General features: G+C 43.2%; 1 protein-coding gene and 1 long non-coding RNA gene across 4 annotated transcripts in view; one reads left to right on the top strand and one right to left on the bottom strand.

Moving 5' to 3' along the window:
- Positions 1–23,011, top strand: part of LOC120303279 — a 62,799-nt gene that overhangs the window by 10,654 nt on the left and 29,134 nt on the right. The window contains exons 6-8 of the long non-coding RNA XR_005555394.1: positions 74–151; positions 16,304–16,358; positions 16,544–16,639. This is a non-coding gene — a long non-coding RNA (uncharacterized LOC120303279). The remainder of the gene's footprint in view (positions 1–73; positions 152–16,303; positions 16,359–16,543; positions 16,640–23,011) is intronic.
- SRRM4 (serine/arginine repetitive matrix 4) overlaps positions 1–23,011 on the bottom strand; it is a 54,605-nt gene that overhangs the window by 22,987 nt on the left and 8,607 nt on the right. The window lies entirely within an intron of this gene.

The following is a 23,011-nucleotide window of genomic DNA, read 5'->3' as shown; positions in this document are numbered from 1 at the left end:
AATGTTTGCACTTGAAGGCAGACCAGACGAAGAAAGAAAAGTTATAAAAGTTAATGTACTACTTTTATTATAGGGCTGCAGCAACATGATCTTGCAAGTCTGAAGGCAATCTGACTTATCCTCTCCTTCTTTTCATCTTCACGAGAGCAAGGTAGGATTAAATCTGAGATCTTTCCACAAATTGCATTTCTGCTTTAGATTTATCTGACTTCGGTTTTGGTTCTGCCTTTTGCTCCTGTTTCTCAAGAATATCCATCAACTGCCATTTCCTTTGAGGCTTGGCACGTAGGGCGAACTCAGAAAATTATGACTTATTGAATAAACTAGGATTCAACAAGCCATGTCTTTGAGCGATATGAGAATCTAGCCAGTATGTTCCTTCGTATGCTGCTAAAACTCATAAGATCATGAGCAAAACTATCAATTTTAGAAAGCTGAACGACAAAAAGAGATCTGAGTATTTTTAGAGGATGCCCGTAATGACAGCTCAGTCTACAGTTGCAAGCTACGCTCCACAGTACTTTAACCTAAAGATAACCAGAGACTCCTGAGTTAATCCAATTTTCTGGATCTTCCTATCCCAGTGAACAGCTGGACTAGCTACACATTAAGTTTATGGGGACAGCTTACGAAATGGGATGTGTAGATCAGGCATAATTTTTATTCAACATTGTATCCTAGGAATCAATTTAGGAAGCAAGACTCCAAAAAACTTCAACCAGGCATGTCAATTACAAGTGTCAATTTCTTTCTTTCTCTCTCTCTCTCTCTCTCCCTCTCCCTCTCTCTGTTTCTCTGTCTCTGTCTCTCCATCTCCCTGTCTCTTTCCCCCTCTCTCTGTGTGTCTCTCTGTCTTTCCATTTGTCTGTCTCTGTCACTCTGTCTGTCTGTTTCTCTCTGTGTCTCACTCTCTCTTTCCATCTCCCTCTCTCTGTCTCTCTCTTTCTCTTTCTCTGTCTCTCCATTTGTCTGTCTCTGTCACTCTGTCTGTTTCTCTCTCTCTCTCTCTCTCTCTCTCTCTCTCTCTCTTTTTTTTTTTTTCCTCTGTCTCTGTCTCTCTGTGTCTGTCTCACTCTCTTTCCATCTTCCTCTCTCTGTCTCTCTCTGTTTCTCTGTCTCTGTCTCTCCATCTCCCTGACTCTTTCTCTCTGTGTCTGTCTCTTTCTCTATCTTTCCATTTGTCTGTCTCTGTTGCCCTGGCTCTGTCTGTCTGTCTGTCTGTCTGTCTGTCTGTCTGTCTGTCTCTCTCTCTCTCTCAATCTCAATCTCAATCTCTCTCTCTCTCAATCTCTCTTTCCATCTCCCTCTCTCTGTTTCACTGTCTCCCTGTCTCTTTCTCTGTCTCTCCATTTGGCTGTCTCTATTGCCCTGTCTCTGTTTCTCTCTCTCTGTTTCTCTGTCTCTGTCATCCCCTTTCCCAACCTTCTGACAAGCAAAGTCAATGAGGGGGGGAAGTCCGATTCATCAACAGCCCTGTTATTAACAACTGCGGTGTTTACTTAACAATGAGGGCAAGAAAGATCATAACATGTGGCAAAACCCAATCACAATTTCTGCTTAGTAGCAGAAACGTCGGGCTCAATTTTGGGGGCGTTGCAAGAGATGGAGAAGCTTAGAAGTTTCGAAGCCGGATTTCATTGGGCTTAGATCTCCCCCACCCCTTTGCCCATCTCTTGTCATGTCCAAATGCAGGAACCGAAAACAGCAAACGGTGCCATTGGAAACAGGCTGTCTTCTCCTAAGCTGAGCCAAAAAAATAAATAAATTATAATTTGCCGGTTTTATTAAATCCTGTAATATTAGGCAAGCAGTGGAGTGTGGCGTTAGCCGCCCGGCCAAATGGTGCGATCAAGGCCTCTCTGTCCTCCTAATCTATTCTGCGTAATGGACGCAGTTTCTCACTTCCACAAAGCTGTTTTAATTCATGCCTCCTCTTTGAGGCATGCGGCCCAGCTGGACCTCCATATGGATTAGCAGCTTGGGAAAAGGTTTTCCACGTTGGAGTCAATGAGACGATGCTTCGAAAGAGGGGTTTTTGTTGTTGTTGTTGTTGTTGCTGTTGTTTGCAATGGTAAGTCAGTAACCGTGTTACTGACTTAACAACCGCAGCGATTCAACCGTAGAAACCTTAAGAAAATGGAGCAAAACTCACTTAACAATTGTTAAGCTTAGCAATGGAAATTCGGAGTCCAACTGTCCTTGTAAGTCAAGGGCCACCTGTACAAGTGCAAGGTAGATGGAGTGGAGGCACTTCCCAAGCTCACAACTCTGAGCTGACCATGGTCCTGATTGCCAGTTGTTTCTTCATCTTCTGAATGGGAAGATGAAGAAACAACTGTTCTATGTTTGGCGGCCTAGCCAAACATAGAACAGCCCCAAATTCATCCTTTCTAAGGACAGAGGACATCCGGGGGATGGTATAAATACGTGTCAGTTACTAAGCATCTGAAATTTGATCGTGTGGCCTTGGGGATGGCTGCGGTGGTTGTAAGTGTGACCATCAGTCATAAGTCACGTTTTTCAGTGCTGCTCTACCTTCCCCGACTAAACAAATGGTTGTAAATCAAGGACTACTCGTAGCTAAAAATCTCCCCCTGTGAACGTAGATAGCGATTTGTAGAAAGAGGCAAGGCTTGTTTGAAATGCCTTCCCTGAACGACACTTTAAACATATGCTTTAAGTTATAATAAATCTGTAAAACTAGCAAACTGTTTGCATAACTGCCAATTAGGTATTTCCGATGGCAGGAAGCAGAGTATGATAACCCAGGGATTCTATGCAAGGTTTCCAAGACAGCATTTGGATATGTTTAAAAGGAAATTAGAATAAGAAAGGGGGGTGGAGAAATCTAAACACGTTGGCACCATTTTTACAACGTTCTAAATCATAACTGTTTGGCTTCCATTCCTTGTATCTCACAATTACAACTATGGTATCATCCACAAAATTCACGATGTTTATAATTAAAGTAATGGGCCAACTTTGGCAGACATCTTGAGACCCGTTTATAAGTCGATAAAAATAGGTGTTCGGTTTCCACAATTGGAAATATTTGCGTTTATAGGCAATCCTCACTTTATAAGCGTAATAGATTCCAGAATTTTCATCTTAAGCCACGACGGTTGTGAGTTGAGCCACCCGTGGGACCCAGCCTGATTTTATTACTTCTTTTGCAGCAGTTGTTAAATGAGCAGAGTGGTTGTTAAGTGAGTGTGGTGGTTGTTTAGGAAATCCACATCCTCCTACGGGTGTTTTTTTGCTGGAAATTACCCACAAAATGTCTTCAATTGTGATTGTGGAACACTACATGAAGGTGAACTGGTTGTGTTCAATGTGGGCCATGTGACTACAGTCTTTGTGTTCATGTCCGTGTTTGTGCAACACTTGGAACTCTGGAATGGGGTCATAAGTAGCTTTGGAGGGGGGCTTGTTGTAATTTTGAACAGTTGCTAAGTGATGGTTGTTAAGCAAGGACTGCTTGTATTTCTTTTATTCATTTATTTGCCTGTTTTCTAAATAATAACTTGGTGGAAGCCTTTGAGCTCAGCGTTACATGTCCTTGCCTGAGCAATTGTTTGATCTTAATCCAACATTTAAGCTATTACAAGGCATATTGACTTTTCTGTCCGCATAAAAAAAGGAAGAAAGAAAGGAAAGTAGATTATTGCTGAAGAGACAAGAATTCCAGCAACTAAATAACTTCATTTAAAAGCCAATACACCCCCGCGTCTACTCTAGTTGAGACTTTCTGATTTTATTTCCAAAAGCCCTCTTAAGATCAAGCAAGGAGCCACGTTCTCTGACAATGGAGAGAGTGGCTGTGGTCAATTTAATCATGCTCTCCTGATATTTGAGGGGCTGGCCCCAAAGAAAAGGGGGGTCAACCTATTCTCCAAAGCACCTGAAAGCAGGACAAGAAGCAACAGATGGAAACTGAACAAAGAGAGAAGCAACCTAGAACTAACGGCGCTGACAGTTAGCCCTCTGCAAAGGTGGTTCTAAAGCAGGGGGTGACTCCGGGATTTCAACTCCCAGAATTACCCAGCCACAGGGGAATTCTGTCTGTGGAATTCTGGGAGTTGAAGTCCACAGGTCTTCAAGTTGTCACAAGTTGGGTGCCCTCTGCTCTAGAGCAATACTGGGTGAAGGAAAAGCTGTTTCTAAAGTGAAAAGCTTATTCCCAGCTCAGGCTAAGCTGGCTGGGAAGGTGATTCAGTCCGAGAGAAATCGATTAAATGTAAATAGAGAGAAAGATTAGAAATCAGAGGCAGTGTTTTCTTAATTATAGTAGCTAATCACTGAAGGGAGGGAGCGGAGAGGAAGGACTAAGCTCATTTCCTTCCCTCTGTACGTATATTGGTGGCTTGTAATGAGATGTCTGTCAGTAGTAATTCACTTGGGGACTTTGTCAGAAGCTAAGAAATGTAATAACAATAATAACTCCCAATCAAGGCTGGGTCTAGTAGGGACGTGGTCTATCTAACTTGGTTCCCACTGGAAAAAGGAGGAGGAGGGGGAGGAGGAAGGGAGGAAGGGAATTAAACACACATACACAAACAATGAGAGGCTACCGTAGCTTACAAAGTCCCTGTAGTTTTAATTGTGCAACCAGACAAGAACCACACTCACAGACAAAACAGGATGAAATGTCTAAGCTAATCTTTTAGCTGGTTAAATGAGGTTACTTCGGGAAGAAAGTCACAAAGGAAGCGGCTTGAAATGCAATCAGCATCAACTTGCCTGAGATATAAATGACTTGAAATGGGATCCAGTTCTAGGATAGCCATTTGTCTGAAATGGTATAGGGTCTCCTGCTTGAGCAGGAGGTTGGACTAGAAGACCTCCAAGGTCCCTTCCAACTCTGTTACTCTACTCTACTCTACTCTACTCTACTCTACTCTACTCTACTCTACTCTACTCTACTCTACTCTACTCTACTCTACTCTCTCTACTCTACTCTACTCTACTCTACTTGAGCAGGGGTTGGACTAGAAAACCACCGAGATCCCTTCAGATTCTATTATTCTGTTACAAACTTTTTGCGTGTAACCATAGGGTTGTGTTTGCACAACAGCCTAGTGTTCCTTGCACAGAATCCTTAACTGGATCAGGGCAGGGCAGTTAGCCACCACCAGTTTCAAACTTGCTTGGGGGGGGGGAGAGAAAAAAACATCCTTCCTGCCATCAGCTGCACCGTCTGAACGGCTGAGTAGGGATAAAAGCAAACACAACACCCTAGAGTGGCCTGTTGAGTCGGAGCTATTCTAGGAATGCCGACTCTATTACTGTTCTGTTTTTTTCCTCCCTGCAGCTGCATCAGAGAATAAAACCAGGGCAGGAACGGATAAAAATGGAGAGGATTTTTTCTGTAGTAAAGCTCACTTCAATAAAATCTTTCAAGATTTTTTTTTAAAAAATATTATTATAATTCTGGCAACAGGGAAATGGAAGACAAGGGAAATGGGAAACTTTCCAGTGTCTCTGGCATTATCTAAAAATAGCCGGTGCATGACAGGCCCAGCTGTCCTGTGTCAGGGACTGCTGGCACCCAAAATTGAATTGAATACCTCAGAAAAGAGATTGCTGAGTCAGTCATCCGTGCAGGCCATCTACCACTAGTTGGTGTCACCGTGGTTTATCCAATAAAACACAGTTGTCTGGAATTAGGCTATAAGCTATGACTGAGAATCCAGAATGCCTGGGTTGAGATAATATATGGAACAACATCCCCACAAGCCATGTTGTCAAGGAGGATTTAATTCCCTTCTGAGCCCAGTACTCTAGTCCAGTGCAAGGCTGAGGTTCATTGGGTGAATCCAATGAATACATTTTTTTTCTTTTGACAGGCAATCCTCGACTTATGACTGCAATTGAGATCAGAATTACTGTTGCTAATTCTTTGCTAAGCAACTCAAAAAAAAGTATTGTAAGATAGGAAGACATAGAAAGAGGAGATGACGAGGCTGAGACTGAGGGAGGAGTCTAATGTGTCATCAGTCATGAGTCCCTGCGTGCCCATGAGAGATTTAAGTCCAGCCTCCTTAATTGAATGCCTCCTTAATTCCTGCTCATTCCTCTTCACCATTTGTAGCTCAGATTCTTGTAGAGAGCTTAAGCTTGCAATTAATCTTTATACTCATTCGAACTGCCTGAATCTCCTGATTTCCCCAGCGCTTGACCCTGACTCATAGAATCATCAAGAGTCATAGATGTTGGAATTCATTGTTGGAATGTATTTCTATACAACCACTGCGGTAATATTCAGCCAGTAGATGGCAATATTTGCAAATTTGGATCTATGGTATATACTCTATGCTCTTTTGTTCTAAGTAGAGTTTCCTGTTACAGTTAAAACAGTTCAGCAGTAAAGCACATGGTGACTGTGCACTTTATTTGATCTGTGGTGCTTTACATAAAACAGAATTTCTAACAGTACAAGACTGAATGAATAATATCATCCTCATTATCATCATCAAGCAAGGTAGTTGTTTGCACCTGATTCTCTCAGCTTCTTTGCCACCCTTGTTAAGCAAATTGCTGCAGTTGTTACATGAATCCCATGATTGGAAAGCTGAATTTCAAAAAAATATGATGCTGGTTGAAGACTTCATCTCCAAATCTGGAACTGGGCAGATATTCCAAGGAAGAAAACAGCCAGGAATACAGTTCAAAATGTCTTTAAAATTCAGCAAGGGAATTTCATTCCAGTTCACAGGTGGCTGTACAAACTGTTTTGGCAACGACTGATTACTGCCTCCCAATTATTTTCATCAGGGGGAAAGAAATCTCATAAGGAAAGGCCTCCTTAATCTTATCACACAAAACGCATAAGTGCAATTACATCAGAGTCTCCAGCTCTTTAAGCGCAATATCTATCAAGCAATCACAGATTCCCTAATAGCTTCAACCCTTCCCTTTCACCAAGGTGCAGTCAATCTTTTTAAAAAAAGCACTTGTCTCCCAGTTTGCTGGCATCCGGGAGCAAAATTAGCCAGGAAAGAAAGCAGTACGGTTGCCGAGGATCAGGAAGGTGACCTTGAGGGAGAAAAGCGGGAACTGTTATAGAGGCAAAGCAGGGTTGAAGCGAATTGAAGTCTAGAACAGCCAGATAACATCAGGAAGCAGAGCAGATAAATGTCTTTCCAATTCACTACAGTGTAAGAAGGAGGAGGAGATACAGCAGAATACAATCTTCTGTTATTACAGCCAGTCTCAGTACAAGTGGTCCTTGATTTACAACAGTTCATTTAGTGACTGAAGTGGCTTAGGACTGCCTGTAAAAAGTAGTTTTAGCCCTTCTGTGGAGTTGATTTCCTGGTCTGGAGAGTTAAACAAATAACTTTATTAAATTGTTTGTTTACGAGTCCAGGTTATATAGCTGCCCATCGCATGTCTATGTTTGGGTAAATGCCAGGTGTGTGAATTATTATCTTCCAGAATCACACCACGCGGGTAACCATTTTACCGTACGATCTCAGAACATGCTTGAATTCTTTCCCTGAGCCCATTATTATTTGACATTTGGCTCCTCTTTGGAAAATTTCAACTTTCTATTAAAATAAAAGCCAGGCACCATCAATCTTCCTATTCCTGCTCTGTGGCTTTTCATCCTAGACATCGTATCTTCGTTTTAAATTAGTGTCGTGCCTAACAATGCTTCGGTGTGTTTCCCTGACCTTCTTCTTCCAATTTGAGGGAGGAAATGTTGCTTTCCATTTTTTTAATTTTAGAAGGAGAAGGAGGAGGAGGAGAAGGAGAAGGAGAAGAAGGAGAGGAAGAGGAAGGAGGAGAAGGAGGAGGAGGAGGAGGAGAAGGAGGAGAGAAAGATGGAAAAGGAAGAAGAAGAAGAAGAGGAAAAGGAAGAGGAAGGAGGAGAAGAAAAATTGGACATGTCTCACTTAATAACTGGGTCCTCATTTTAATGACCTGAGAAGAATGGAAGGCTGAGTCAACCTTGAGCCAGTGTGGATCAAACTCCTGGCTGTGGGCAGTGAAGTAGCCTGCAGTTCTGCATTCTAACCGCTGCACCGTGACGGCAGTGACGGTATCAGCGCCCACAGCCAATTGTCCAAGACCCCTCCTCCCCATCCCAAAATATTTGCCTGAGCATCTGAACCCCAAAAGTGTGCGAATTTGGGAAAATTTATTGGGGAAGAGAAGAAAATTGAGAGCATCAGGTGTTGGCTGCTTTATATGCGCCCGTCCACCGAAAACAGTGATCTTCCTAGACTGGATAGTATCCAACACGGATATTCTCCGTGCTGCAATACATGACATTTATTTCTATATCTGCACTCAGGAAATCTAAATCCAGAGCATCGAAAATGACTTCGCTGACCTTAGCGAAATTGTTCAAACCCTGCTAAAGGAGTCAGGGAAAGGGTGAAAGAAAAACTGCTTTGCTTTTTTTAAAAAAAAAAAAACGAAGATAGAAACCTGATGCTCAAAAAAAAAAAAAAAAGGATCTTTGTGGTGGTTTAAAGAATGACCAATCATCATCACTTGGGGAAATCTCTGGATCTTTGTATCGGTGGGGTCAGACTGCAAGTGTCACAGAATGAATTATTTAAGGCCCATTTACTCTTTGCTTTTTCTTCAGAGAATAAAACCCCCCCCCCCCAGAACTAAACAAAGAAACAACAACATGCCAAAGAAAATGCACAGCATTCAAGAGAAGCCCTGCGATAGGAGGATGGGATGAAAACCGCAAAAGTGGGCAGGCGGTTTAAAATAAGGAACCGCAATCCAATGACAGCTACGGGCTAAAATTGCACAGAGACCAGGTTCGCGAGCAAAATCAAAGATGTCTGGCTTAAACGCTGCCTGTTAAATAAACCACAGGTTGGCAGCATTTGGATCAAAAAAACAGGAATTCCTCTTCTTCCTTCTTCCTGAAATACCTGGGTAACTGACCATGTTGAGTTGGCCATGGCAATTTGGCCTTGGTGAGTTGACCATGGTGAATTCTATTCTATTCTAGATGGACACAGAGTTGGACTTTCAGCCTGTCTGTTGCTGCCATTTAGTGGCTGGAGAAATATTTGTAGGGTGGGTCTTTTCTTTCTTTCTTTCTTTCTCTTTCTTTCTTCCTTCCTTCCTTCCTTCCTTTCTTCCTTCCCTTCTCCCTTTCTCATCTTCTTTCCTTCTTTCCTTCCTTCTGCTTCAGACCAAATAAACAAATCAAGCTTTGTGTTTGAGCAAGGAGAAAAAACCTCAGAGCTAGAGAGCGTTTGTTTTTAGAACTTTATTACTATTTAAACTCTTCCTGCCTCTTTATCTCTGTTTCTATATACAGTAGGGACGCCATATTTCTTGCCTCAACGATATATTAACGCACGAAAAATACACTGCAAAGCAGGAAACAACAATGTAATGACTAGGAGCCCAGACCTGGTTCAAGCCTAACTAATCATTTTATTCGGAAAGCAACAGTATTTCTTAGAATTTATTCTCTATACACCTTGGTGAAAAGGGCAAGTCATTACATGTTTAAAATCATTCTGCGATTCTGTGCGAAATATCAGGGTTTGCGAGCACCTATTTATTCCCCGACAACCAAAGGTATATGACCCTGGTTAATTAAAAAAAGGAATAGAAATTCATAGGCGGGCAGTACCTTTATTAAAATCAATGTGAAATGCAAACAGTAGAGGTTATTGTATGTTCAGTGTACATAGACTTAGCCCCAATACAGCAAAGGAAGAAAGAGAAAAAAAGAGAGGAATTGAAAGGTGGAAGAAGGTGAAGGAGACAGGAGAGAGGGAGGAAGGAAGGAAAGAAGGGATGGAAGAATGGGAGGGGGAGGGTGGAAGAGGGAGGTGAAGGGGTAAGTAGAGGAGGAAGAGAAGAAAAAGAGGAGGGAGAGGAGGAGGAGAAGGATGAGGAGGAAGAGAAGAAGGAGAAGAAGGAGGAGGAGGAGGGGAAGAAGAAGAAGAAGAAGAAGAGGAAGAGGAAGAAGAAGAAGAAGAAGAAGAAGAAGAAGAAGAAGAAGAAGAAGAAGAAGAAGAAGAAGAAGAAGAAGAAGAAGAAGAAGAAGAAGAAGAAGTCGTCCATCATTCACCACACATGACCCAAGTTACTTTGTCCCATCCCGCGCAGGCTTGTCTAGATGATCTCTAGGCAACCTTGCCGCAAAGATTCCACCTCGAACTCTCCCCATCATCATAATGCATTCATCAACCATTTCAAGGACGGCAACCGGAAAAGGGGAACAAATCATTTATTGCCACACGTTTTTCTTCCCCTCTCCCATTTTAATTGTTTCTCTTTCCTTTATTAAAAAAAAATAATTAGTCCCAATCAAGGCAAACACACTTCAGAATCACTGCTCATTAGTCACTCTCCCATTTCTGAGTTGCTATAAAAAGTCAAGCGAGCTGATGAAAATTAGGCCATCGGAATCAGCGCTCGGCGCTCACTTCCTTCACCGTCATCTGCATCTGTTTATCACGCAATTAGAGGCAACGCACCCTGCGATTCAAATCCCAACTTTGCCCCCCCCCCCAAAAAATCCAAGCAAAGGTGGCTCTTCTAAGCATCCCCCAGAGAGAACAACGCCCCCTATGGAAGCGGGGAGACACGGCGACCGCTGATTTATTGATATGCTGTCCCTCTCACTATCCAAAGCAGCTCTCCAAAAGTAGCTTCCTTCCTGGAATTGGAAGATGGAATATGAGAGTCAGTTTTAAGCACCAGATTTGAAACTGGGAGACGATGAGTTCTAGTCCCGCCTTAGGCATGAAAGCCGGCTGGGTTACTTTGGCCCAATTGCAGGAGACTGGGAGTTCTAGTCCTGCCTTAGGCATGAAAGCCAGATAGGTGACTTTGGGCCAATCATCAGGAGATGGTGAGTTCTAGTCCCGCCTTAGGCATGAAAGCCAGTTGGATGACTTTGGCCCAATCACCAGGAGACGGTGAGTTCTAGTCCTGCCTTAAGCATGAAAGCTACCTGGGTCACTTTGGACTGGTTGCCAAGCCCTCTAAGCGTGGTCATATGACTTAAGGGGAGGGTGGCAGTCATAACTTTGAATCTATAAGCACCCCCCTAGGTCAGTTCAGCAGAACTTCAACCGGTCATTAAACAACTGCTTGTAAATCAAAGACGACCTGTAAAACTTAGAACAATAGAGTTGGAAGGGACCTTGGAGATCATCTAGTCCAACCCCCTGCTCAGGCAGGAAACCCTACACCATTTCAGACAAAGGGTTGTCCAGTCTTTTCTTAAAAACCTCCACTGTTGGAGCATTCACCACTTCTAGAGGCAGGTTGTTCCACTGGTTCATTGTTCTCACTGTCCAGAAATTTCTCCTTAGTTCTAGGTTGCTTCTCTCCTTGATTAGTTTCCATCCATTGCTATAAAAAAAAAAAGTCCTGCCTTTAGGGGCTTTGGAAAATAGGTTGACCCCCCCTCCTCTTCTCCGTGACACCCCCCTCAAATATTGGAAGACTGCTATCATATCACCCCTGGTCCTTCTCTTCACTAGACTAGAAATGCCCACTTCTTGTATATATATTCTCTTTGCAATTTTTTTTTAGGCAGATATTTCAAACCTTTTCCTTGCAGTTCATGCAATAAAGGGAAAATATTGGCACCGTTGCTTTTTGAAAAGGAACAGAACGGAAAGGCAACCGCTGAACTTTTTACGCTCGGCTTTTGCAGAGGTCATTTTCTCTCGCCATCAGGGAATAAGCCCAAAGCTATTTTAAGACTTCGCCTCTGTTCGTTATAATAATGCTTAGCGGCTGAATCCCTCTTTTCTTTGACTTCATAAGCAGGCCATCTCGAAAATCTGTTTGCTTACATAGCTTAGCAAAAAAAAAAAAAAAAAACAAGCTCCAGAGTCAGGACTCCCTTAGAATCATGTCCAGAACCAACTGATAGATGAAATAGCTTCTGGCAGGTACAACTTTGCCCTGCAGAGGTTCAGTTTTCTTTCTGCAAATGGGCTGAAATCTATTTGATTTGTACTTTTCCTGCACGTAGGGAGATCTGCTTGAGGGCTACACAAAATTTATCCTGTTATAATTGGCTGGAGGAGAAGGTCAGCTACTTTGCAAGCAGAGGCATGTCTGGTTTGAATCAGAATGTAGCATGTGGGGGTTTTGGGGAGGATATAATAATAATAATAATAAAGTTGGAAGGGATCTTGGAGGTCTTCTAGTCCAACCCCCTTTTCAGGCAGGAAACCCTATAGAGTCTCCTGCTTGAGCAGAGGGCTGGACTAGAAGACCTCCAACTCTGTTATTCTGTTGCACCAGCAGTTCCATTCCATTAAAAAGTGGAGATGCTAAACACTGAAAATTCCTTTAGCGTTGTGTGAGCAATTCAAGGTCTACAGCTACATGGGTTCCTAAGCTATTTCTGTATTCCTAATTATCCTGCTGCTCTTTTTTTCCTAAGACAAATTGGACTTTTGATTTATTTTGCCCCTTAAATAACACACAGTAAATAACAGAAATTGGATGTTTAACTTATTTTGCTCCTTAAATGACACACTGTGTTATCATCTCTTCTCTTCTCTTCTCTTCTCTTCTCTTCTCTTCTCTTCTCTTCTCTTCTCTTCTCTTCTCTTCTCTCTCCTTCAGTCTATCGTCTGTCTGTCTGTCTCTCTCTCTCTCTCTCTCTGTCTTATCTATCTATCTATCTATCTATCTATCTATCTATCTATCTATCTATCTATCGCCGTGGTGGCGCAGTGGTTAGAATGCAGTATTGCCGGCTAATTCTGCCCACTGCCAGCAGTTCAATTTCCATTGGTTCAAGACTGACTCTGCTTTCCATCCTTCTGAGAGGGCAATATACTGACTCTAAACCACTTAGAGGGGGCTGTAAAGCATCTCTAAGTGGTTTAGTGGTCCACACCTCTTGCAAGTTGCGATGGTTGGGAAACACTGATCTAAGGAATTCTGGGAGCCTCTAGCCAAGACTGACAAACACTGATCAAGGGATCTCACCTGCACCTCGCAGGCACAAATATCCCTAAAGATAAGAAATCAGTTTTTTAGCTCTGAAGAACATGGTTTAAAACCCCTGGAAGGAAGGTATTGTTGAATGAATGAAAGGCTGGGCCAGAGATAGCACATTCTGCAGAAAATCAACCCACGCTTCTTCTCCCCAAATGCCGCAGATCATGGCTTTAAGGCTTCGTGCCTTCACTTCTCCCTTCTGTCCCTATAACTGCGCCGCAGGGACAAATTAGAGTAATAAATGGCTGTAGCTATCTCTAGAGAGGCCCGTTCCTTCCCTGTCAAACCTTCTTGTTTCACAACCACACAGTTAACCGAAATAGCTCAACGTTTTTCCGTCAGTGTTTTGTTTTAACCGTGCAATAAAGCCAGGCGTTTTAAAAATAGCTTAGTTTAAAATACAATCGATTTTTAAAATGTCAGGAAATCAAGTTCCCCGGGCTGGTTAAAATCTCCAAAACCTTTTCTTCAAAAGGACATCCCTGCGAGTAAGTGTGCCCAGAAATCGATTCTTCTAAATATATAAGATCATCCTGTAGTACTTAAAAGAAAATTTAAAAGGATGCAAATAGTCCTCACCTGACTGCCACAATGGGCCCCCAACGTGTCTTTTGCTAAGGTTGTTAAATGAGTTTTGCTCCATCTTTATGACCTTACCAAAGTTGTTAAGTGAAACTGCAGTTGTTCAGTTAGTGACATGGTTATTAAGTGAGTCTAGCTTTGCTTGTCAGAAGGTCGCAAAAGGGGGTCACTACAATTGGTCATAAATACAAATCAGTCACCAAGCATCTGAATTTTGATCACATGATCACGGGGCGCTGCCACGGTCATAAGTGGGAAAAAACGGTCGTAAGAACTTTTTTCAGTGCCGTTGAAACTTCAAACGGTCACTAAATGGACTGTTCTAAGTCAAGGACTTACCTTCCTTCCAGCTACTTTCTTTCCTTCCTTCCTTCCTTCCTTCCTTCCTTCCTTCCTTCCTTCCTTCCTTCCTTCCTTCCTTCCTTCCTTCCTCCCTCCCTCCCTCCCTCCATCCCTCCCTCCCATGTATCAACTATCTTCCTTCCTTCCTCCCTCCCTCCCTCCCTCTCTCTCTCTCTCTCTCTTTCTTTCCTCCTCCTCCTCCTCCTCCTCCTCCTCCTCCTCCTCCTTCTCTCTCTCTCTCTCTCTCTCTCTCTCTCTCTCTCTCTCTCTCTCTCTTTCATCCAAGTTTGAAAATCCAGATTTTGGTCTACCAGGTGTTTAATACGTGTGAAGCTTCAGGAGCTCTCCTTAGAGGAGAGCGAACATTACAAGGCCACCAAATTAAAATCCACTTCATCCCAAGTTCTCTGAAGGATTTGCTGACATCCTTCCAGCCTGGAGGGAGCAGGACATGTTCCAGAAGCTTGATTCTCCACCACCAACCCTTGCGGGACTGGACAAAAGCCCTTCCCACCCCCTGGAACAATGCTTGTCTAATGAGATGTTGTGCCCTCTCATTACGGCATCTGTTTCTCTCTGGTACATTAGAGGCAGGTGCTGCCAAGTGACAATTCCCCCTCTTCTGAACAAGCAGGACCTAAATGATGAAACGCAGGTCCTGTTGCCTGCATCTGCTGCATGTGAACGTGGAGACCCCTCCCTATCTATCCTGGCCAAAAGGACAAGCTGAAAACCCACGGAGCAGTTCAGCCCCCACCCCACCCCGGGCTCTGCCGATGTGAGTTGCAATGCCTCCTCCTTAAAAAGGCCCACTGTAAATTTCCTGACAGTGAGAACAATTAATCAATGGAACGGCTTCCCTCCAGAACTTGTGGGTGCTCCAACACTGGAAGTTTTTAAGAAGAGATTGGAATTTGTCTGGAATGGCATTTGGTCACTTGCTTGAGCGGGGAGTTGGACTAGAAGACCTCCAGGGTCCCATCCGACTCTGTTATTCTGTTATCTTAGATCAGTGGAGCAATTTCCTTCCAGATGTTGTGATGCTCCATCACTGGAGGTTTTTAAGAAGAGACTGGACAGCCATAAGGACTTGGACTAGCTGACCTCCACGTTCCCTTCCCACTGTTATTCAGAAATGTAAGGTAAGACCGTGATCTCCATCGGGTGAACAGACAATAAGAAATTAATGACATACTCATCACTCACTTGGACACAAACTGTTTGACCTCCTGCTTCGGATACTAATTGAGCAAGGATGGATGAACCAGAGGCCATTCCTTCTAAGGGCTGTGCAAGAAAGCAAATCTATGCCTTGAGTAGGAAGAAACACACGTCACCTTGTCAAATTTGCAGTGATGTGATTCACCCCAACGAGGCATTTGCCTTTTCCTGCCCGCGGCGTTTCCCATCACTCTCTGCAAGCATTTGAGCATCTTCTGGCTACCGGTATCCTCAGAGGCAGTTCTTCTAGCAAGGCGAAGTCAAGCGGAAGAATAATAAGCCGTAATAACAGTCGTGATAGTCAGAGATCCTGTTAGGATTTGCTCTGTAGACTGCCCAAGAGAGGGCGTGGGTGGGGGAGGGGGGCCTTCTTTGGCTTTTCCAAACCAACACCTAAAGGTTGGTTTATTCTCGTGAAGTTTTGATCAGCTCTCTTGCTGCTGTGGCCAGCTGTGAGCAAAACTGCCATGACTTAATTGTTGAGTTCAACCTTTTAGATCCGCTATAAGCAGCCATTGACTTACAACTCTTTGTTTAGCAGCTGTTCGGATTTACAACGGCAGTTATGACACCGAGGCCTATTGCAGCATCCTGACTGTTGTGTGATCAAAATTCAGGTCCTTGGCAACTCGCATGAAGGGGGGTGGCATCCCAGGGTCATCTGATCACCATTGGCAACTGCCCAGCTGTGTTCCCATAAGCGAAGACAACATGGGAAGGGTCAAGTAGGCAAAATCAGGCTGTCCAGGAGGTCTTCTAGTCCAGCCTCCTGCTCAAGCAAGAGACCCTATAGCATCTGGACAAATGGCTGTCCAGTCTCTTCTTAAAAGCCTCCAGTGATGGCGCACCCACAACATCTGGAGGCAAGTCGTTCCACTGATTAATTGTTCTCACTGTCAGGAAGTTTCTCCTTAATTCCAGGTTGCATCTCTCCTTCATTAGTTTCCACCTGTTATTTCTTCTCCTGCCCCCTGGTGCTTTGGAATATAATTTGACAAGTGGTCCACAACTGTCCAAAACACACCTTAAAATATGGAGCTTGGCAAGGGAGGGGGGCGGTGGTGGAAATGCATGCAAACTGTATTTAAGGGGATGTTGGCTCCATGGGTGGCAAATAGGCTTGTCAAAATGATGCACAAGCTTTCAGCCTGGGGTGCCTTGCTAATGTGCCCTTTTTTCTCTCTCTCTCCAGATAATGACTGCTGCCCGTTGACTTAGCGTGGTGGATGCAAGAGATACACAGCAGTGTGAGTAATGACAGGTTGCATCCCTGAGATAGGGGCATTTGCTAATTAAGCTGCACACCGCTCTAACTCTTGAAACACTTTAAATGAATTGGGTTATGAAGGGATCCTGCTATAGGCCCTTTGTTCTATTGTTGCTGGCTTTCCTTGACCATTAAATCCTGCATTTATTTTTTTATTTTTTTTAGCTTTCTGGACCACAGAGGCCTGGCAAAGTGTCTCCTACCATTCTCAAGATGCTTGCGATGCAGTCACAAGTGAAAAAAATCCCTGAGATAAATGGGGTAAGTAATTGTCTTGAATCCAAGAACACAGATCCCCAAACACCCTGTCCTTCACGTGGTTTGTTCTTAGTAAGTATTGCTATGGGTGAGATCCTGAAGTTGAAACTCAAATACTTTGGCCACCTAATGAGAAGGAAGGACTCACTGAGAAGAGCCTGATGCTGGGAAAGATGGAGGGCAAGAGAAGAAGGGGACGACAGAGAATGACGTGGCTGGAGGGAGTCACTGAAGCAGCAGGCGTGAGCTTAAATGGACTCCAGAAGATGGTGGAGGACAGGAAGGCCTGGAGGAAGGTTGCCCATGGGGTCGCGATGGATCAGACACGACTTCGCAACTAACAGCAACAAATGGTTGAGAAGAATAGGAGAAAGAAAATAGCTTTGCTTTTAAACCAGCGCTCTCGGATGCTTCCAAAACCTGGTAGAACCAATGAATCAGTGATGTCTAAATTATTATAATGTTTAGACAGCTGGCTGAGGCTTCCAATCATGTTGTCAGTTGCGGTTTAAAACAGGAAACAAAAATAGAGCTTCAGAAAATATTGCTTTGTAAGAAATGGAAAACAGGGTCCTGTCACAACAATAGTCCCAGCTACTTCCTGCATTCTTTTCAATCATGGTGGGCAAGCATTAGTGCTTGGGAGATAGATGCCTTCAAAGGGCTGTGAAGTGGTATATAAGTCTAAATGCTTCTGCTATTGGACTGGCAAGCTAATTCCCACAGATGTCCTATTTCCCTTCGGCTCCATTCTCTTTCCGTTCTCTCTGAGTGCCAATTCAGAGTAGCATTAACCTACTCAGAACCTCCAACCCATATTCACCCATTGAAACAGCCGAAGAATCAATCACTTGAAAGCAAGTAGGCCTAATGCTTAATTGCAGGAAGAATTAGGATCTTAATGAAGGCAAGATCTCTGAAGAAAGTTAGCTAATGCCGTATATCCTGGCCATTAACTTCACTATTGAACGTAATTTCTTATTTATTGCAAGTCCGTGCAGATCTACTTTGACTCCCCCAGAATACATGGACCTGTTCTCCGGACAAATTATACGGATTAAGGAAAGGGTTTAAATTTCAGAGAACTGCTGACGTTGGATAACTGATCCAGTCAGCTGAAGTTAGAAATAGGAATAAACTACAGCTATTGTCCAAAGCGCCTGAGGGCAGGGCAAGAAGCAATGGATGGAAAGTTATCGAAGAGTGATTCTACCTAGAACTAAGGAGAAATTTCCTGACAGTGACAAAAACTAATCAGTGGAACGGAAGTTGCCTTCAGAAGTTGTGGGTGCTCCATCACTGGAGGCTTTCAAGAGATCATTAGGGGCTGGAGGCTAAAACATACAAAGAATGGTTGCAAGAGTTGGGATTGTCTAGTTTAATGAAGAGAAGGTCTAGGGGTGACATGATGGCAGTCTTCCAATAGTTGAGGGGCTGCCACAAAGAAGAGGGGCGTCAATCTATTCTCCAAAGCACCAGAAGGCAGAACAAGAAGCCAAGAATGGAAACCAACCAAGGAGAGAACCAACCTAGAACTAAGGAGGAATTTCCTGATGGTGAGAACAGTTAACCAGTGGAACGACTTGCCTCCAGAAGTTGTGGATGCTCCATCACTGGAGATTTTTAAGAAGAGACTGGGCAGTCATAGGATTTACTTAACTTCCGTGAGTCACTTACCAATTATGGCAGAAAAGGCAATAAAATCAGTTTATTATGCATTAATTTCTGTAGCCATAAGCCACAGATGTACAATGGAAAAACACCATCTGTATAAAATATCATCTAGATTCACACAAAACTGTGTTAGCCAGGCGTATAATCCAGATGATCCTGTCCCTCCTTCATATGGTTTCTTCATTTGGATGCGGCTGGTTTTATGAAAGCAGTCACCATGTTTCCTTAAACCAGGTTTAGACGGTTGTGTGAATAAGCAACCAGGGTAAGCCTGCCTCTCTGAGCATTCATAAATTCTGCGCTGTTCTTTTCCTAACCTCACAGCTGGCCAGGTACAACTGAGCAGCGTGAACTAAAATATCTCAGCCTCGTAATAAAAACAGTCTCTAAAATATGCAAATGCATGCAAAAACGGTATCTTTTTGCATCTCCTTTTTAAAGTGACATATGCCTGATGACGCATCCATGCATCCAAGCTGGCTGGAAATGCTTCCTCTGCAAAAGTTGGCCCATCCAACCCCTGGATTTGTGTGTGTGTGTGTGTGTGTGTATGTGTGTGTGTTGGAGTTAGTTTAGCTTACTTTTCTTATATGCTTTAGCCTCCAGTCCCCTAATCATCTTTGTTGCTCTTCTCTGCACTCTTTCTAGAGTCTCAGCCTCTTTTTTACATCGTGGTGACCAAAACTGGATGCCGTATTCCATGTGTGGCCTTACCAAGGCCTTGTAGAGTGGAATTAACACTTCACTTGATCTTGATTCTAAACCTCTATTCTAACCAGTGACTGAACAGAAGCCTAAGCCTGGAACCCCTTGTTCTGAGGATGCAAACTCTTTTTCTCCCACCACCGGGCACCTCTCCCAGCCCTGCCCATCGGCTTCAGTCATCCCAGCCTCTGTTTGCATTCCCTTCTCCATCTTCCACCTTCTTGGGGGTGGGCCACTTCGGCCATTACAGATCTGGCCTGGCCCCCAGCCGCCCCTCGAAATGGCCACGTACAACTCCAGCCTCAGGTCAAGGATCCCTCCACAAAAGCTGGGCTCTTAATTGCGGGGCTCTTAATTGCAGCTTCCCCTTTCCCTTCTGCTTCCTTCTGTTGCCCCCCTCCCTAGCCCAGCCCCAAATTGCTTGTTCTTCCTTCCCTGCCATTCACCGCTCCGGGTTCATTAAGGATGCGGCTCACCAGGGTGGAGAAGAGCCCAGGTCGAAGCAGATGGCAAACAGGAGGATTGGTGGTTCACCAGCTGGCTTCTTCGTCCTCCTCCTCCTCTCGCCGCTGAGCAGATGCCCCCAAGAACAAGAGCAGGGGGCCAGGCGAGGATTTAAGGCAACTCGGTATCAATTAACATCACAGGTCAGAGAAGCAGGGCAAGGGGTCGGGGAGGGAAGAGAGATAATTAGCCAAACTAGGAACAGACTCCAGGAACGGGGTCTCTATCTTGACAGCCAGAAGTTGCTCCAAAATCTACTTTGGATTACAGGCATGCATAAGTCAAGATCAGTCAAGATGGCAGGCACAAGGAAGAGCGGGGAAGAGACGTGGTTTAGCCTCCAGGCGCCAAATGATTAATATTTATATGTATTTACATGTCAGGGTGTAGGTATATCCATATGTTGTTTCAGGGGCTGCCCCAAAGAAGAGGGAGTCGAGCTATTCTCCAAAGCCCCACAAGGCAAGGCAAGAAACAAAGGATGGAAACTAATCAAGGAGAGAAGCAACCTAGAACTAAGGAGGAAGAAGCAAGGCTCAGTTCTTGGAAAAACTCTCAGGTCGACCCACGTCTTTGGAAAGCCAGGATGGATTCACTTTAATATCTCTGCCTACCAGCCTAATGATGTCCTAGAGGAAAAGGGGAAATGCTGATCCTTCACAAGTGGCATCTGCTTGCAAATTCCCCCTTCCCCCCTTTTGGATGGTGGGGGGGGAGGCATCCAGATGGCAGATGGCCTCTTCAGGCAGTCACTTGAGGTTGCCTCTCTCTGTCTCCAGAGAGAGAGAAAAAGAACCTTTAACCCTTCCTCTTCTGGAAATTTTTAGCAGGTTGTTTATTTGTCTGAATCAAATCTGGAAATTTGGATCTGGTCCTTTATGCTGGAGATGATAACAAGAAGAAGAAGAAGAAGAAGAAGAAGAAGAAGAAGAAGAAGAAGAAGAAGAAGAAGAAGAAGAAGAAGAAGAAGAAGAAGAAGAAGAAGAAGAAGAAGAAGAAAGAAGAAGAAGAAGAAGAAGAAGAAGAAGAAGAAGAAGAAGAAGAAGAAGAAGAAGAAGAAGAAGAAGAAGAAATGAGAAATCCAGTCTGAACATCTGGCTGACTGTGCGATGATCCAAAATAATAATTGGCATTGACAAATTCACCATCAGTCAATTGCAAAAGGCAGCCTTACTAAGAACCACTTCCATCCTGCGACGAGATCTGTAATACCATCAAACATCCACATCTGCTTATCCCAGGTCCTTGGGAAGGACTTGATAGGTAGACAAAATGCCAAATCCAGTCTGAACATTTGGCTGACTGTGTGATGATCCTTAATAATAATAATAATAATAATTATTATTATTATTATTGATGGTATATCTGTAATAAATGACTGTCAAGGTCCCTTCCAACTGTGTTATTCTATGATCTATCCTGCTTCTTCAAAGTCACTTCCGTAAAATATCAGAAGCAATATTGTAGCTTGAACAATTCCGATCTTTGTAAGTATGGACCCCTCACATCGCTAGTAACTCTTTACATACTTACTTTAGGCTTGAAAAAAATCTAGGTGCCTCTTGTATGTATAATTTCTGTTCCAGAAGAGCATGTTTCATGCAAATCAACACTTTCACTCATATTTAGATTTGGCATTGTAACAGCAACAGCTTGAAATATACTGTTTCCTATCTGGATTGGTCTCTGAAATATATTACTATTTATCAATATAAACCCAATGTTTTTTTCTACCCACGTTAATAAAGAAATATTCCAGTTCATCTTCTTGGTGGATAAGGAAAAAAAATCTTATTTAAAATAACTCCTTGGTCTACTCTGCCTAGTTCCCCCTAGTAGGGAATCTTGAGATAATTTTTTTCCGCAACGTATCTTCTTCATATAAACTTCTCCCTGAAGGCTTGAAAAAAAAATGTGATTGAACATTTGGTGACATTTCAGAAACCAACACCCACACCGAGTGAATGTAATTTCTTTCTAATCCACTTGATTTCTGTGCTGGATCTTGGTGGATTTTTTTTTTCTTTCATTTTTTTCCCCTTTGGACATCTAGAAAAAGAGTGTGATAAAGATTTCCTTGCCTTTTTCCAGGGCAAATGCCAAAGTGAAAGACTGTCAGGGGATTAAAATATATGTTTATTTGTCAGTCTTTAATGCTATTTGGTTTTCCAGCAGGGAAATTGAAAAAAGAGAGAGAGAGAAGGAGATTTTTTTTTTTTAAGAAGAGACCGGATGGCCACTTGTCTGAAATGGTATAGGGTTTTCCTGCTTGAGCAGGGGTTTGGACTAGATGACCTCCAAGGTCCCTTCCAACTTTATTATTATCATTATTATTATTATCATTATCATTGATCATCGCACAGTCAGCCAGATGTTCAGACTGAATCTGGCATTTTTCTCTACCTATCGAGTCCTTCCCAGGGACCTGAGATAGGCAGATGTGGATGTTTGATGGTATTACAGATCTCGTCGCAGGATGGAAGCAGTTCCTAGTAAGGCCGCCTTTTGCAATTGACTAATAGCGAATTTGTCAGTGCCGATGATGGTATTCAAGTGGTGCTCTAGTTGTTTTGGGATTGCACCCAAGGCGCCTATGACTACTGGTAGTATCCTTGCTTGCCTTTGTCACAGTCTTTCCATTTCTATTCGTAGGTCTTTGTATTTTGTTATCTTCTCCAGTTCTTTCTCATCTATTACATTATTATTATTATTATTATTATTATTATTCAACTCTCCTCCTGTGAAAACAACCAAATCAGAAATAAAGCAGTAATTAAAGGTAAATTCACCTTTTTTTCGGCAAGGGGCGGGAATGAGGCTGAGTGAATGAGATCATACACACACCTGGATGGACCAAGAAGTCTGTCTTTGTCCTTCTGATAGGTGAACAAAATTGCCAAATCTAGTCTGCACATCTGGTTGACTATGCAAACAACAAACAACAACAACAATAATAATAATATGGGTTTCTGAGCATACATCCACCAATATTCAGGCCCTAGGTAGCCTCCTCCATGCATTATTATGGACCAGAATCAGCTTCTCCTTTTTTCTTAAAACAGAACCTAGTGTTCTGTAAAGATAAATTCTCATCACCTGGAATGGGATATATATACCTGGGCATAATCAGAGTTAACAAATCAAAACACGTCTTTTAAATATAATTTGCATCCTTGATCTCTGGTTCATTTCCTAACCAAGGAACGAGGCTGTTCTGTCTTGAGTTATAAATTGCTCCACGTCCTTAGCAGTGACTCCAACATACATCTTTCAAAAAATTACAGAAAATAACAATCAATTCCCATGCTTATGGTATATATTTATCTTGCTGGAAGAAGTGGGGCAGACCCCTTTCCCCCCTCCGTCCAAGCGATCTAGTAATGACATCAATTACGGCTCGGAGGAAAACATCCATCCATTCCAATAAGAGCTTTACGTCCAGAGACAGCCATACTCTGACGTAACCACCAGCTGTCCAAAAATAAAAACAAG

Source organism: Crotalus tigris, unplaced genomic scaffold (genome assembly GCF_016545835.1).
Source record: "Crotalus tigris isolate CLP2741 ecotype Arizona unplaced genomic scaffold, ASM1654583v1 scf7180000024461.5605484, whole genome shotgun sequence".
Taxonomy (NCBI): domain Eukaryota; kingdom Metazoa; phylum Chordata; class Lepidosauria; order Squamata; family Viperidae; genus Crotalus; species Crotalus tigris.
Note: the sequence above shows the minus strand (reverse complement) of the source record. Positions and strands in the feature narration are given on the sequence as shown.